Source organism: Rhinoderma darwinii, chromosome 11, assembly GCF_050947455.1.
Source record: "Rhinoderma darwinii isolate aRhiDar2 chromosome 11, aRhiDar2.hap1, whole genome shotgun sequence".
Lineage (NCBI taxonomy): Eukaryota > Metazoa > Chordata > Amphibia > Anura > Rhinodermatidae > Rhinoderma > Rhinoderma darwinii.
Genome location: NC_134697.1, coordinates 7,150,250 through 7,167,266, shown reverse-complemented (window position 1 = coordinate 7,167,266; position 17,017 = coordinate 7,150,250).

The window sequence follows — 17,017 nt, the reverse complement described above, 5'->3', positions numbered from 1 at the left end:
TGTGAACTCTATATGACTATTATAATGTAGTAGGGTTCTAAAAAGTAAATTGTTAAAAAGCCCTAATGGTCACAACCGCCAACTAAGACCACACAAGAATATAACTACTATAATACTGCCCCCTATATACAAGAATATAACTACTATAATACTGCACCTATGTACAAGAATATAACTACTATAATACTGCTCCCTATATACAAGAATATAACTACTATAATACTGCACCTATATACAAGAATATAACTACTATAATACTGCTCCTATATATACAAGACTATAACTACTATAATACTGCCCCTATATACAAGAATATAACTACTATAATACTGCTCCTATATACAAGAATATAACTACTATAATACTGCCCCCTATATACAAGAATATAACTACTATAATACTGCTCCTTATATACAAGAATATAACTACTATAATACTGCACCTATATACAAGAATATAACTACTATAATACTGCTCCTATATATACAAGACTATAACTACTATAATACTGCCCCTATATACAAGAATATAACTACTATAATACTGCTCCTATATACAAGAATATAACTACTATAATACTGCCTCCTATATATACAAGAATATAACTACTATAATACTGCCCCTATATACAAGAATATAACTACTATAATACTGCTCCTATATACAAGAATATAACTACTATAATACTGCACCTATATACAAGAATATAACTGCTATAATACTGCTCCTATATATACAAGAATATAACTACTATAATACTGCCCCTATATACAAGAATATAACTACTATAATACTGCTCCTATATACAAGAATATAACTACTATAATACTGCCACTATATACAAGAATATAACTACTATAATACTGCTCCTATATACAAGAATATAACTACTATAATACTGCCACTATATACAAGAATATAACTACTATAATACTGCCCCCTATATACAAGAATATAACTACTATAATATTGCACCTATATACAAGAATATAACTACTATAATACTGCTCCTATATATACAAGAATATAACTATTATAATACTGCCCATATATACAAGAATATAACTACTATAATACTGCCCCTATATACAAGAATATAACTACTATAATACTGCCCCTATATACAAGAATATAACTACTATAGTACTGCTCCTATATACAAGAATATAACTATTATAATACTGCCCCTATATCCAAGAATATAACTACTATAATACTGCCCCTATATACAAGAATATAACTACTATAATACTACCCCTATATACAAGAATATAACTACTATAATACTGCTCCCTATATACAAGAATATAACTACTATAATACTGCCCTCTATATACAAGAATATAACTACTATAATACTGCTCCTATATACAAGAATATAACTACTATAATACTGTGCCTATATACAAGAATATAACTACTAGAATACTGCTCCTATATACAAGAATATAACTAATATAATACTGCCCCTATATACAAGAATATAACTACTATAATACTGCTCCTATATACAAGAATATAACTAATATAATACTGCCCCTATATACAAGAATATAACTACTATAATACTGCCCTCTATATACAAGAATATAACTACTATAATACTGCCCCTATATACAAGGATATAACTACTATAATACTGCCCTCTATATACAAGGATATAACTACTATAATACTGCCCTCTATATACAAGAATATAACTACTATAATACTGCCCCTATATACAAGGATATAACTACTATAATACTGCCCTCTATATACAAGAATATAACTACTATAATACTGCCCTCTATATACAAGAATATAACTACTATAATACTGCCCCTATATACAAGGATATAACTACTATAATACTGCCCTCTATATACAAGAATATAACTACTATAATACTGCCCCTATATACAAGAATATAACTACTATAATACTGCCCCTATATACAAGGATATAACTACTATAATACTGCTCCCTATGTACAAGAATATAACTACTATAATACTGCTCCTATATACAAGAATATAACTACTATAATACTGCCCCTATATACAAGAATATAACTACTATAATACTGCCCCTATATACAAGAATATAAATACTATAATACTGCTCCTATATACAAGAATATAACTACTATAATACTGCCCCTATATACAAGAATATAACTACTATAATACTGCCCTTATATACAAGAATATAACTACTATAATACTGACCCTATATACAAGAATATAACTACTATAATACTGCCCCCTATATACAAGAATATAACTACTATAATACTGCCCCTATATACAAGAATATAACTACTATAATACTGCCCCCTATATACAAGAATATAATTACTATAACACTGATCCTATATACAAGAATATAACTACTATAACACTGATCCTATATACAAGAATATAACTACTATAACACTGCCCCCTATGTACAAGAATATAACTACTATAATACTGCTCCTATATACAAGAATATATCTACTATAATACTGCCTCCTATATACAAGAATATAACTACTATAATACTGCCCCCTACATACAAGAATATAACTACTATAATACTGCCCCTATATACAAGAATATAACTACTATAATACTACTCCTATATACAAGAATATAACTACTATAATACTGCCCCCTATATGCAATAATAAAACCGCTATAATACTGCCAACTATGTACAAGAATATAACTACTGTAATACTGCTCCCATATACAAGAATATAACTACTGTAATACTGCTCCCATATACAAGAATATAACTACTATAATACTGCCCCCTATATACAAGAATATAACTACTATAATACTGCCCCTATATACAAGAATATAACTACTATAATACTGCCCTCTATATACAAGAATATAACTACTATAATACTGCCCCTATATACAAGGATATAACTACTATAATACTGCCCTCTATATACAAGGATATAACTACTATAATACTGCCCTCTATATACAAGAATATAACTACTATAATACTGCCCTCTATATACAAGAATATAACTACTATAATACTGCCCCTATATACAAGGATATAACTACTATAATACTGCCCTCTATATACAAGGATATAACTACTATAATACTGCCCTCTATATACAAGAATATAACTACTATAATACTGCCCCTATATACAAGGATATAACTACTATAATACTGCCCTCTATATACAAGAATATAACTACTATAATACTGCCCTCTATATACAAGAATATAACTACTATAATACTGCCCCTATATACAAGGATATAACTACTATAATACTGCCCTCTATATACAAGAATATAACTACTATAATACTGCCCCTATATACAAGAATATAACTACTATAATACTGCCCCTATATACAAGGATATAACTACTATAATACTGCTCCCTATGTACAAGAATATAACTACTATAATACTGCTCCTATATACAAGAATATAACTACTATAATACTGCCCCTATATACAAGAATATAACTACTATAATACTGCCCCTATATACAAGAATATAAATACTATAATACTGCTCCTATATACAAGAATATAACTACTATAATACTGCCCCTATATACAAGAATATAACTACTATAATACTGCCCTTATATACAAGAATATAACTACTATAATACTGACCCTATATACAAGAATATAACTACTATAATACTGCCCCTATATACAAGAATATAACTACTATAATACTGCCCCTATATACAAGAATATAACTACTATAATACTGCCCCCTATATACAAGAATATAATTACTATAACACTGATCCTATATACAAGAATATAACTACTATAACACTGATCCTATATACAAGAATATAACTACTATAACACTGCCCCCTATGTACAAGAATATAACTACTATAATACTGCTCCTATATACAAGAATATATCTACTATAATACTGCCTCCTATATACAAGAATATAACTACTATAATACTGCCCCCTACATACAAGAATATAACTACTATAATACTGCCCCTATATACAAGAATATAACTACTATAATACTACTCCTATATACAAGAATATAACTACTATAATACTGCCCCCTATATGCAATAATAAAACCGCTATAATACTGCCAACTATGTACAAGAATATAACTACTGTAATACTGCTCCCATATACAAGAATATAACTACTGTAATACTGCTCCCATATACAAGAATATAACTACTATAATACTGCCCCCTATATACAAGAATATAACTACTATAATACTGCCCCTATATACAAGAATATAACTACTATAATACTGCCCTCTATATACAAGAATATAACTACTATAATACTGCCCCTATATACAAGGATATAACTACTATAATACTGCCCTCTATATACAAGGATATAACTACTATAATACTGCCCTCTATATACAAGAATATAACTACTATAATACTGCCCCTATATACAAGGATATAACTACTATAATACTGCCCTCTATATACAAGAATATAACTACTATAATACTGCCCCTATATACAAGAATATAACTACTATAATACTGCCCCCTATATACAAGAATATAACTACTATAATACTGCCCCTATATACAAGAATATAACTACTATAATACTGCCCCCTATATACAAGAATATAACGACTATAATACTGCCTCCTATATACATGAATATAACTACTATAACACTGATCCTATATACAAGAATATAACTACTATAACACTGCCCCCTATGTACAAGAATATAACTACTATAATACTGCTCCTATATACAAGAATATATCTACTATAATACTGCCCCCTATATACAAGAATATAACTACTATAATACTGCCCCCTATATACAAGAATATAACTACTATAATACTGCCCCTATATACAAGAATATAACTACTATAATACTACTCCTATATACAAGAATATAACTACTATAATACTGCCCCCTATATGCAATAATAAAACCGCTATAATACTGCCAACTATGTACAAGAATATAACTACTGTAATACTGCTCCCATATACAAGAATATAACTACTATAATACTGCCCCCTATATACAAGAATATAACTACTATAATACTGCCCCTATATACAAGAATATAACTACTATAATACTGCCCCATATATACAAGAATATAACTACTATAATACTGCTCCTATATACAAGAATATAACTACTATAAGGGCATGCCCTGACGTGGCGGATTTCCTCCGAAACTGTCCGCATTAATGCCGCACAGAATCTGCGTTGCAGATTCTGCGGCGGATCTGCACAAAATGTGCAGTAAATTGATGCGGACTAGCTGCTGCGGACTGCGGGAAAAGTGCTTCCCTTCTCTCTATCAGTGCAGGATAGAGAGAAGGGCCAGCACTTTCCCTAGTGTAAGTAAACAAATTTCATACTTACCGGCCGTTGTCTTGGTGGCGTGTCCCTCTTTCGGCATCCAGCCCGACCTCACTCGATGACGCGGCAGTCCATGTGACCGCTGCAGCCTGTGATTGGCTGCAGCCGTCACTTAGACTGAAACGTCATCCTGGGAAGCCGGACTGGAGACAGAAGCAGGGAGTTCTCGGTAAGTATGAACTTCTATTTTTTTACAGGTAGCTGTATATTGGGATCGGTAGTCACTGTCCAGGGTGCAGAAACAGTTACTGCCGATCGCTTAACTCTTTCAGTACCCTGGACAGTGACTATTTACTGACGTCTCCTAGCAACGCTCCCGTCATTACGGGAGCCCCATTGACTTCCTCAGTCTGGCTGTAGACCTAGAAATACATAGGTCCAGCCAGAATGAAGAAATGTCATGTCAAAAAAGCAAGACGCATCCGCAGCACACATAACATGTGCATGACAGCTGCAGACTTCATTGCGGAATTTAGAATCTCCATTGAAGTCAATGGAGAAATTCCACCATGAGTCCGCAACCAGTCCGCCACTGCTCCGCAACAGACAGAGCATGCTGCGGACACCAAATTCCGCTCCGCAGCCTATGCTCCGCAGCGGAATTTTACGCCTCGTCTAAACGAACACTTCTAAATAGAAGTGGAAGTCAATGGAGAAACGGCTCCGCTGCGGATTAACACTGCGGAGTGTCCGCAGCGGAATTCAAGTGAAATTCCGCCACGTGTGAACCCAGCCTAATACTACCCCTATATACAAGAATATAACTATTATAATACTGCTCCTATATACAAGAATATAACTACTATAATACTGCCCCTATATACAAGAATATAACTACTATAATACTGCCCCCTATGTACGACAATATAACTACTATAAAACTGCTCCTATATACAAGAATATAACTACTATAATACTGCCCCTATATACAAGAACATAACTACTATAATACTGCACCTATATACAAGAATATAACTACTATAATACTGCCCCCTATGTACGACAATATAACTACAATAAAACTGCTCCTATATACAAGAATATAACTACTACAATACTGCTCCTATATACAAGAATATAACTACTATAATACTGCCCCCTATATACAAGAATATAACTACTTTAATACTGCCCCCTATATACAAGAATATAACTACTATAATACTGCTCTTATATACAAGAATATAACTACTATAATACTGCTCCTATATACAGGAATATAACTACTATAATACTGCACCTATATACAAGAATATAACTACTATAATACTGCCCCCTATATACAAGAATATAACTACTATAATATTTCCCCCTATATACAAGAATATAACTACTATAATACTGCTCCTATATACAAGAATATAACTACTATAATACTGCCCCTATATACAAGAATATAACTACTATAATACTGACCCCTATATACAAGAATATAACTACTATAATACTGCCTCCTATATACAAGAATATAACTACTATAATACTGCCCCCTATATAGAAGAATATAACTACTATAATACTGCCTCCCTATATACAAGAATATAACTACTATAATACTGCCTCCCTATATACAAGAATATAACTACTATAATACTGCCCCCTATATACAAGAATATGGGTATGTTCACACGGCCAAATTTCAGACGTAAACGAGGCGTATTATGCCTCGTTTTACGTCTGAAAATAGGGCTACAATACGTCGGCAAACATCTGCCCATTCATTTGAATGGGTTTGCCGACGTACTGTGCAGACGACCTGTTATTTACGCGTCGTCGTTTGACAGCTGTCAAACGACGACCCGTAAAAATACAGCCTCGTCAAAAGAAGTGCAGGACACTTCTTTGGACGTTTTTGGAGCTGTTTTCTCATAGACTCCAATGAAAACAGCTCCAAAAACGGACGTAAAAAACGCCGCGAAAACGGCGTGAAAACGGCGCGAAAAATGCAAGTTGGTAAAAAAACGACTGAAAAGCAGGGTCTGTTTTCCCTTGAAAACAGCTCTGGATTTTCAGACGTTTTTGTTGACTACGTGTGAACATACCCTATAACTACTATAATACTGCCCCTATATACAAGAATATAACTACTATAATACTGCTCCTATATACAAGAATATAACTACTATAATACTGCCTCCTATATACAAGACTATAACTACTATAATACTGCCTCCTATATACAAGAATATTACTGCTATAATACTGCTCCCTATATACAAGAATATAACTACTATAATACTGCCCCCTATATACAAGTATATAACTACTATAATACTACCCCATATATACAAGAATATAACTACTATAATACTGCTCCTATATACAAGAATATAACTACTATAATACTGCTCCTATATACAAGAATATAACTACTATAATACTGCCCCTATATACAAGAATATAACTACTATAATACTGCCCCCTATGTATAAGAATATAACTACTATAATACTGCCCCCTATATACAAGTATATAACTACAATAATACTGCCCCTATATACAAGAATATAACTACTATAATACTGCCCCCTATGTATAAGAATATAAGTACAATAATACTGCCCCCTATATACAAGAATATAACTACTATTATACTGCCCCTATATACAAGAATATAACTACTATAATACTGCCCCTATATACAAGAATATAACTACTATAATACTGCCCCTATATACAAGAATATAACTACTATAATACTGCCTCTATATACAAGAATATAACTGCTATAATACTGTCTCCTATATACAAGAATATAACTACTATAATACTGCCCCTATATACAAGAATATATCTACTATAATACTGCCCCTATATACAAGAGTATAACTACTATAATACTGCCCCTATATACAGGAATATAACTACTATAATACTGCTCCCTATATACAAGATTATAAGTACTATAATACTGCCCCTATATACAAGAATATAACTACTATAATACTGCCCCTATATACAAGAATATGACTACTATAATACTGCCCCTATATACAAGAATATAACTACTATAATACTGCTCCTATATACAAGACTATAACTACTATAATACTGCCCCCTATATACAAGAATATAAGTACTATAATACTGCCACTATATACAAGAATATAACTACTATAATACTGCCCCCTATATACAAGAATATAACTACTATAATACTGCCCCCTATATACAAGAATATATCTACTATAATACTGCCCCCTATATACAAGAATATAACTACTATAATACTGCCCCCTATATACAAGAATATAAGTACTATAATACTGCCACTATATACAAGAATATAAATACTATAATACTGCCCCCTATATACAAGAATATAACTACTATAATACTGCCCCCTATATACAAGAATATATCTACTATAATACTGCCCCCTATATACAAGAATATAACTACTATAATACTGCCCCCTATATACAAGAATATAACTACTATAATACTGCTCCTATATACAAGAATATAACTACTATAATACTGCTCCTATATACAAGAATATAACTACTATAATACTACCCCCTATATACAAGAATATAACTACTATAATACTGCCCCTATATACAAGAATATAACTACTATAATACTGCTCCTATATACAAGAATATAACTACTATAATACTGCCTCCTATATACAAGACTATAACTACTATAATACTGCCTCCTATATACAAGAATATTACTGCTATAATACTGCTCCCTATATACAAGAATATAACTACTATAATACTGCCCCCTATATACAAGTATATAACTACTATAATACTACCCCATATATACAAGAATATAACTACTATAATACTGCTCCTATATACAAGAATATAACTACTATAATACTGCTCCTATATACAAGAATATAACTACTATAATACTGCCCCTATATACAAGAATATAACTACTATAATACTGCCCCCTATGTATAAGAATATAACTACTATAATACTGCCCCCTATATACAAGTATATAACTACTATAATACTGCCCCTATATACAAGAATATAACTACTATAATACTGCCCCCTATGTATAAGAATATAAGTACAATAATACTGCCCCCTATATACAAGAATATAACTACTATTATACTGCCCCTATATACAAGAATATAACTACTATAATACTGCCCCTATATACAAGAATATAACTACTATAATACTGCCCCTATATACAAGAATATAACTACTATAATACTGCCCCCTATGTATAAGAATATAAGTACTATAATACTGCCCCCTATATACAAGAATATAACTACTATTATACTGCCCCTATATACAAGAATATAACTACTATAATACTGCCCCTATATACAAGAATATAACTACTATAATACTGCCTCTATATACAAGAATATAACTGCTATAATACTGTCTCCTATATACAAGAATATAACTACTATAATACTGCCCCTATATACAAGAATATATCTACTATAATACTGCCCCTATATACAAGAGTATAACTACTATAATACTGCCCCTATATACAGGAATATAACTACTATAATACTGCTCCCTATATACAAGATTATAAGTACTATAATACTGCCCCTATATACAAGAATATAACTACTATAATACTGCCCCTATATACAAGAATATGACTACTATAATACTGCCCCTATATACAAGAATATAACTACTATAATACTGCTCCTATATACAAGACTATAACTACTATAATACTGCCCCCTATATACAAGAATATAAGTACTATAATACTGCCACTATATACAAGAATATAACTACTATAATACTGCCCCCTATATACAAGAATATAACTACTATAATACTGCCCCCTATATACAAGAATATATCTACTATAATACTGCCCCCTATATACAAGAATATAACTACTATAATACTGCCCCCTATATACAAGAATATAAGTACTATAATACTGCCACTATATACAAGAATATAAATACTATAATACTGCCCCCTATATACAAGAATATAACTACTATAATACTGCCCCCTATATACAAGAATATATCTACTATAATACTGCCCCCTATATACAAGAATATAACTACTATAATACTGCCCCCTATATACAAGAATATAACTACTATAATACTGCTCCTATATACAAGAATATAACTACTATAATACTGCTCCTATATACAAGAATATAACTACTATAATACTACCCCCTATATACAAGAATATAACTACTATAATACTGCCCCTATATACAAGAATATAACTACTATAATACTGCTCCTATATACAAGAATATAACTACTATAATACTGCCTCCTATATACAAGACTATAACTACTATAATACTGCCTCCTATATACAAGAATATTACTGCTATAATACTGCTCCCTATATACAAGAATATAACTACTATAATACTGCCCCCTATATACAAGTATATAACTACTATAATACTACCCCATATATACAAGAATATAACTACTATAATACTGCTCCTATATACAAGAATATAACTACTATAATACTGCTCCTATATACAAGAATATAACTACTATAATACTGCCCCTATATACAAGAATATAACTACTATAATACTGCCCCCTATGTATAAGAATATAACTACTATAATACTGCCCCCTATATACAAGTATATAACTACTATAATACTGCCCCTATATACAAGAATATAACTACTATAATACTGCCCCCTATGTATAAGAATATAAGTACAATAATACTGCCCCCTATATACAAGAATATAACTACTATTATACTGCCCCTATATACAAGAATATAACTACTATAATACTGCCCCTATATACAAGAATATAACTACTATAATACTGCCCCTATATACAAGAATATAACTACTATAATACTGCCCCCTATGTATAAGAATATAAGTACTATAATACTGCCCCCTATATACAAGAATATAACTACTATTATACTGCCCCTATATACAAGAATATAACTACTATAATACTGCCCCTATATACAAGAATATAACTACTATAATACTGCCTCTATATACAAGAATATAACTGCTATAATACTGTCTCCTATATACAAGAATATAACTACTATAATACTGCCCCTATATACAAGAATATATCTACTATAATACTGCCCCTATATACAAGAGTATAACTACTATAATACTGCCCCTATATACAGGAATATAACTACTATAATACTGCTCCCTATATACAAGATTATAAGTACTATAATACTGCCCCTATATACAAGAATATAACTACTATAATACTGCCCCTATATACAAGAATATGACTACTATAATACTGCCCCTATATACAAGAATATAACTACTATAATACTGCTCCTATATACAAGACTATAACTACTATAATACTGCCCCCTATATACAAGAATATAAGTACTATAATACTGCCACTATATACAAGAATATAACTACTATAATACTGCCCCCTATATACAAGAATATAACTACTATAATACTGCCCCCTATATACAAGAATATATCTACTATAATACTGCCCCCTATATACAAGAATATAACTACTATAATACTGCCCCCTATATACAAGAATATAAGTACTATAATACTGCCACTATATACAAGAATATAAATACTATAATACTGCCCCCTATATACAAGAATATAACTACTATAATACTGCCCCCTATATACAAGAATATATCTACTATAATACTGCCCCCTATATACAAGAATATAACTACTATAATACTGCCCCCTATATACAAGAATATAACTACTATAATACTGCTCCTATATACAAGAATATAACTACTATAATACTGCTCCTATATACAAGAATATAACTACTATAATACTACCCCCTATATACAAGAATATAACTACTATAATACTGCTCCTATATACAAGAAAATAACTACTATAATACTGCCCCTATATACAAGAATATAACTACTATAATACTGCCCCCTATGTATAAGAATATAACTACTATAATACTGCTCCTATATACAAGAATATAACTACTATAATACTGCCCCCTATATACAAGAATATAACTACTATAATACTGCCCCTATATACAAGAATATAACTACTATAATACTGCCCCTATATACAAGAATATAACTACTATAATACTGCCCCCTATATACAAGAATATAACTACTATAATACTGCCCACTATATACAAGAATATAACTACTATAATACTGCCCGTATATACAAGAATATAACTACTATAATACTGCCCACTATATACAAGAATATAACTACTATAATACTGCAACCTATGTATAAGAATATAACTACTATAATACTGCTCCTATATACAAGAATATAACTACTATAATACTGCCCCTATATACAAGAATATAACTACTATAATACTGCCCACTATATACAAGAATATAACTACTATAATACTGCCCCTATATACAAGAATATAACTACTATAATACTGCTCCTATATACAAGAATATAACTACTATAATACTGCTCCTATATACAAGAATATAACTACTATAATACTGCTCCTATATACAAGAATATAACTACTATTAGGGTATGTTCACACGGCGGGGGTCCGTAACGGCTGAAATTACGGGGATGTTTCAGCCTGAAAACATCCCCGTAATTTCAGCCGTACCGGCATGTGCAGGCGCTTGAACGCCGCGTCAATTACGGCCGTAATTAGCGCTGCTATTCATTGGAGTCAATGAATAGCGGCTCCAATTACGGCCAAAGAAGTGACAGGTCACTTCTTTGACGCGGGCGTCTAGTTACGCGCCGTCATTTGACAGCGGCGCGTAAATATACGCCTCGTGTGAACAGACAAACGTCTGCCCATTGCTTTCAATGGGCAGATGTTTGTCAGCGCTATTGAGGCGCTATTTTCGGGCGTAATTCGGGGCAAAAACGCCCGATTTACGTCCGTAAATAGGCCGTGTGAACATACCCTAATACTGCCCCTATATACAAGAATACAACTACTATAATACTGCAACCTATGTATAAGAATATAACTACTATAATACTGCTCCTATATACAAGAATATAACTACTATAATACTGCCCCCTATATACAAGAATATAACTACTATAATACTGCCCCCTATGTATAAGAATATAACACTATAGTATGTCCTCTCTTTGTAGACTGATTTTCCTAGTAGTGCTCTGTGTTTGCTGAATCATTTTTCTTTTCCCCATATTCCAGTCTCTCGGCTTTGTAGCTTTTGCTGGGTTGCCAGCCCGCAGCTGCATAGTTTTGTGACAGTCCCTCAGCAGGAGGCAGTGGGCAACCAGGGTGCGATATTACCATGCAGGGAGGGTTTGATAAATGCTTTTCACCTGCAGCTCATTATCTGTATAATTAAGCATCGCCTGTCAGTGTGAGCGCAGATATTGAACAGCTAATGGCTGCTCAGATGGGTAAATGTTCGGATGTAATACTTTGCAGTGGTGAAGGGCACAGAAGGGGATTTTGAAAACTAAAATCCCATTACAGCCGTGTGGAGTCTCAGTTATCAATAACATCTTCTCCTGCTCATTTTCTGTATCGACAGCCGCAGTCTTACGGTTAAGAGTTTAGTATTATACACAGGAGCCGCGAGTAAAAGTTAAATCTCCATCACTTACACCCACTGTGTCCAAAGAGTCCCCCCTCCCGATGCAAGAAATTCCTGCGGACAAGGAGAGGTCTGTGCGGAGACAAAGAGTGGGAAGACGGATCACAACACTGAGCTTGGCTGAACTCCTTCTACTAAACTGCGGTAACATGTTTTCCCTTATATTGCGTAGTTGTAGAAATTTATATGAGGATAAAACAAAAAACATTACAAAAATACGTGAAGGGCTCATATTCATCTCAGGGTTCTAGTAACTAAAGTTTAATCCCTTAACGGTTGAACAAATATAGGTGTAAAAGGGGTTCTCTGCTTTGGATATTTCCTACTTGTTAGGAGGATCATTTAACAAATTACAATATGTTCCCCTGCTGAGACCCCCAGCAATCAGCTGTGATCTTTGGGAAAAGATGGCAGTAAGTGTTCAGTTTTCCTGCAGCACCACCACAGGAGAAATGAAGTATTACACAGGGTCCATTCACATCAATGTGTTGTCTGTGTAATACAGGACCGGACGGGTCCTCCAGAAAGAGAGAGAGAGAGAGAGAGACGCTCTATGTAACCGCTCTCCATTCTGACCAAGAGATGAGGACCTTGAACAGAAGACCCCCCTCCATTATCTCAGAATATTCTTGTATGGGGATAATGGGATTTCTAAACTGGACAAAACATTTAAGGACCACAGAATTTTTTTCATTTTTGCCTCACCGCACTCCGGTGGCCATGACTTTTTTTTATTGCCATGTCTGTGTAGCTGTTTATGGCCTTGTTTTTTGGGGGTCGAGTTGTAGATTTTGTGGTACATATAAGTTAATGTTTAATTTATACCAATTTTGTTTAATGACTGAAAGGAATTCCAACGTAGTGTAGTGTCTTATTTTCTACGCCATTTACCCTTTACCTTAATTTACAAAATAACTTTAATGTAGGGGTCATTATGAGTACGAGGATGCCAAATGTATTTGATTTTTTTTTTTCAGTTTTATATTTCTTAATAAAAACTCTTTATTTGTGTTTTCTTTTCCATTGTTATTTTACATTTTAAGTTCTATTTGTGGACTACTAATGAAATGTCATCTCTCTACACATGACAAATGCCCAGGCATCTACCAGAGACTTATCCTGGACATCTCTGGGGGCCTTAGTTAGGATCCAGGCTGCCAGTATTAAACCGTCAGACACGTCGATCGCAATTTCGGAGCTGACGGACAGATGACAAAGATACAGATGTAGCCGTCTTTATCTTGACTTTTAACGCATTAAATACACAGTAGCAAGAAACTTTAATTTGACTTTTTCAATGACTTATTCAATGGCTTTTGTTGTGTGATATCACGCTGCATCAAGATATCAGAGTCAAGATAAACTTGGCTACATCTGTAGCCCCCTCCCTTTGTCATTGCCACCGTCAACATTGATTGCAGTGCAAAAAGGGTTAAATGACCAAAATCCGAGCTTTCTCCAAATCCCACTGTTAGCGTAAATTCACACGTAGCGTAAATACTGCAGATTTTCTGCAACGCATTTTGTTGCAGAAAATCAGCAGCATAATACAGTAGCAGCGGAGCGGATGAGATTTGAAGAAGCCCCACCCCTTTTTCTGGACAGTTTTGTTTTTTTTAACCGTGTTTAGAGAGGTGTAAACATCTGTTCTAAAATGTGCCAAATTGCACCAAAGTGCGCCAAATTGTGGCGCTTTTCCAAACATTCTAGGACACATTAGTAAGTCTGCCCCAGTGGAAAGCTTTAGGGCAATGCCAGACGTGGCGGATTTCCTCCGCAACTGTCCGCATCAATGCCGCACAGAATCTGCGTTGCAGATTCTGCGGCGGATCTGCCCAAAATGTGCAGTAAATTGATGCGGACTAGCTGCTGCGGACTGCGGTAAAAGTGCTTCCCTTCTCTGTATCAGTACAGGATAGAGAGAAGGGACAGCACTTTCCCTAGTGAAAGTAAACGAATTTCATACTTACCGGCCGTTGTCTTGGTGACGCGTCCCTCTTTCGGCATCCAGCCCGACCTCCCTGGATGACGCGGCAGTCCATGTGACCGCTGCAGCCTGTGATTGGCCTGTGATTGGCTGCAGCCGTCACTTAGACTGAAACGTCATCCTGGGAGGCCGGACTGGAGACAGAAGCAGGGAGTTCTCGGTAAGTATGAACTTATATTTTTTTGACAGGTTGCTGTATATTGGGATCGGTAGTCACTGTCCAGGGGGCAGAAACAGTTACTGCCGATCGCTTAACTCTTTCAGCACCCTGGACAGTGACTATTTACTGACGTCTCCTAGCAACGCTCCCGTAATTACGGGAGCCCCATTGACTTCCTCAGTCTGGCTGTAGACCTAGAAATACATAGGTCCAGCCAGAATGAAGAAATGTCAAGTTAAAAAAGCAAGACGCATCCGCAGCACACATAACATGTGCATGACAGCTGCAGACTTCATTGCGGAAATTAGAATCTCCATTGAAGTCAATAGAGAAACGGCTCCGCTGCGGATTAACGCTGCGGAGTGTCCGCAGCGGAATTCAAGAGGAATTCCGCCACGTGTGGCTTTGGCCTTATAGAACATTATCTAAGCAGAATATGAAGAATTATTCAATACGCTGCATTGTAGGTATAACACCGGTGTGAGATAATAGAGATTCCTTCAGAACCATTTGCTTTAGTAAAGAGATGGTGGAATGTACAAGGAGTAAAGAGGGCGGAGAATCGGATATATTTTTATTACAAGTTGAAACCTCGGCCATCAATTTCCACCTTCCTCGGATTGTTCCGATATAAACATGTTAACGTTTGACTCTGGCGGGGTCTGTGAGCCCTGGTCCTGCCTGGTTAGTAGTATGACTCCTAGATCATCTAAACCCCTATGTCACTGGTCAGACGTCCGGCGCGACAATCAATAAAAAATGCCAGCGCAGGTAAGAGTGGACGCAAATGTTACTCACCATTTAATAAAAACAATGAGTAGACGAGTTGTATATAGTAATAACTGTATGTGCTCCGTATATATGAAGAGTAGGTACAGTATAGTAAAGTAATGACGGGTTTTATCTCTCCTTTATGTCAGAGGGACAGAAACAAACAGGTTTAATAT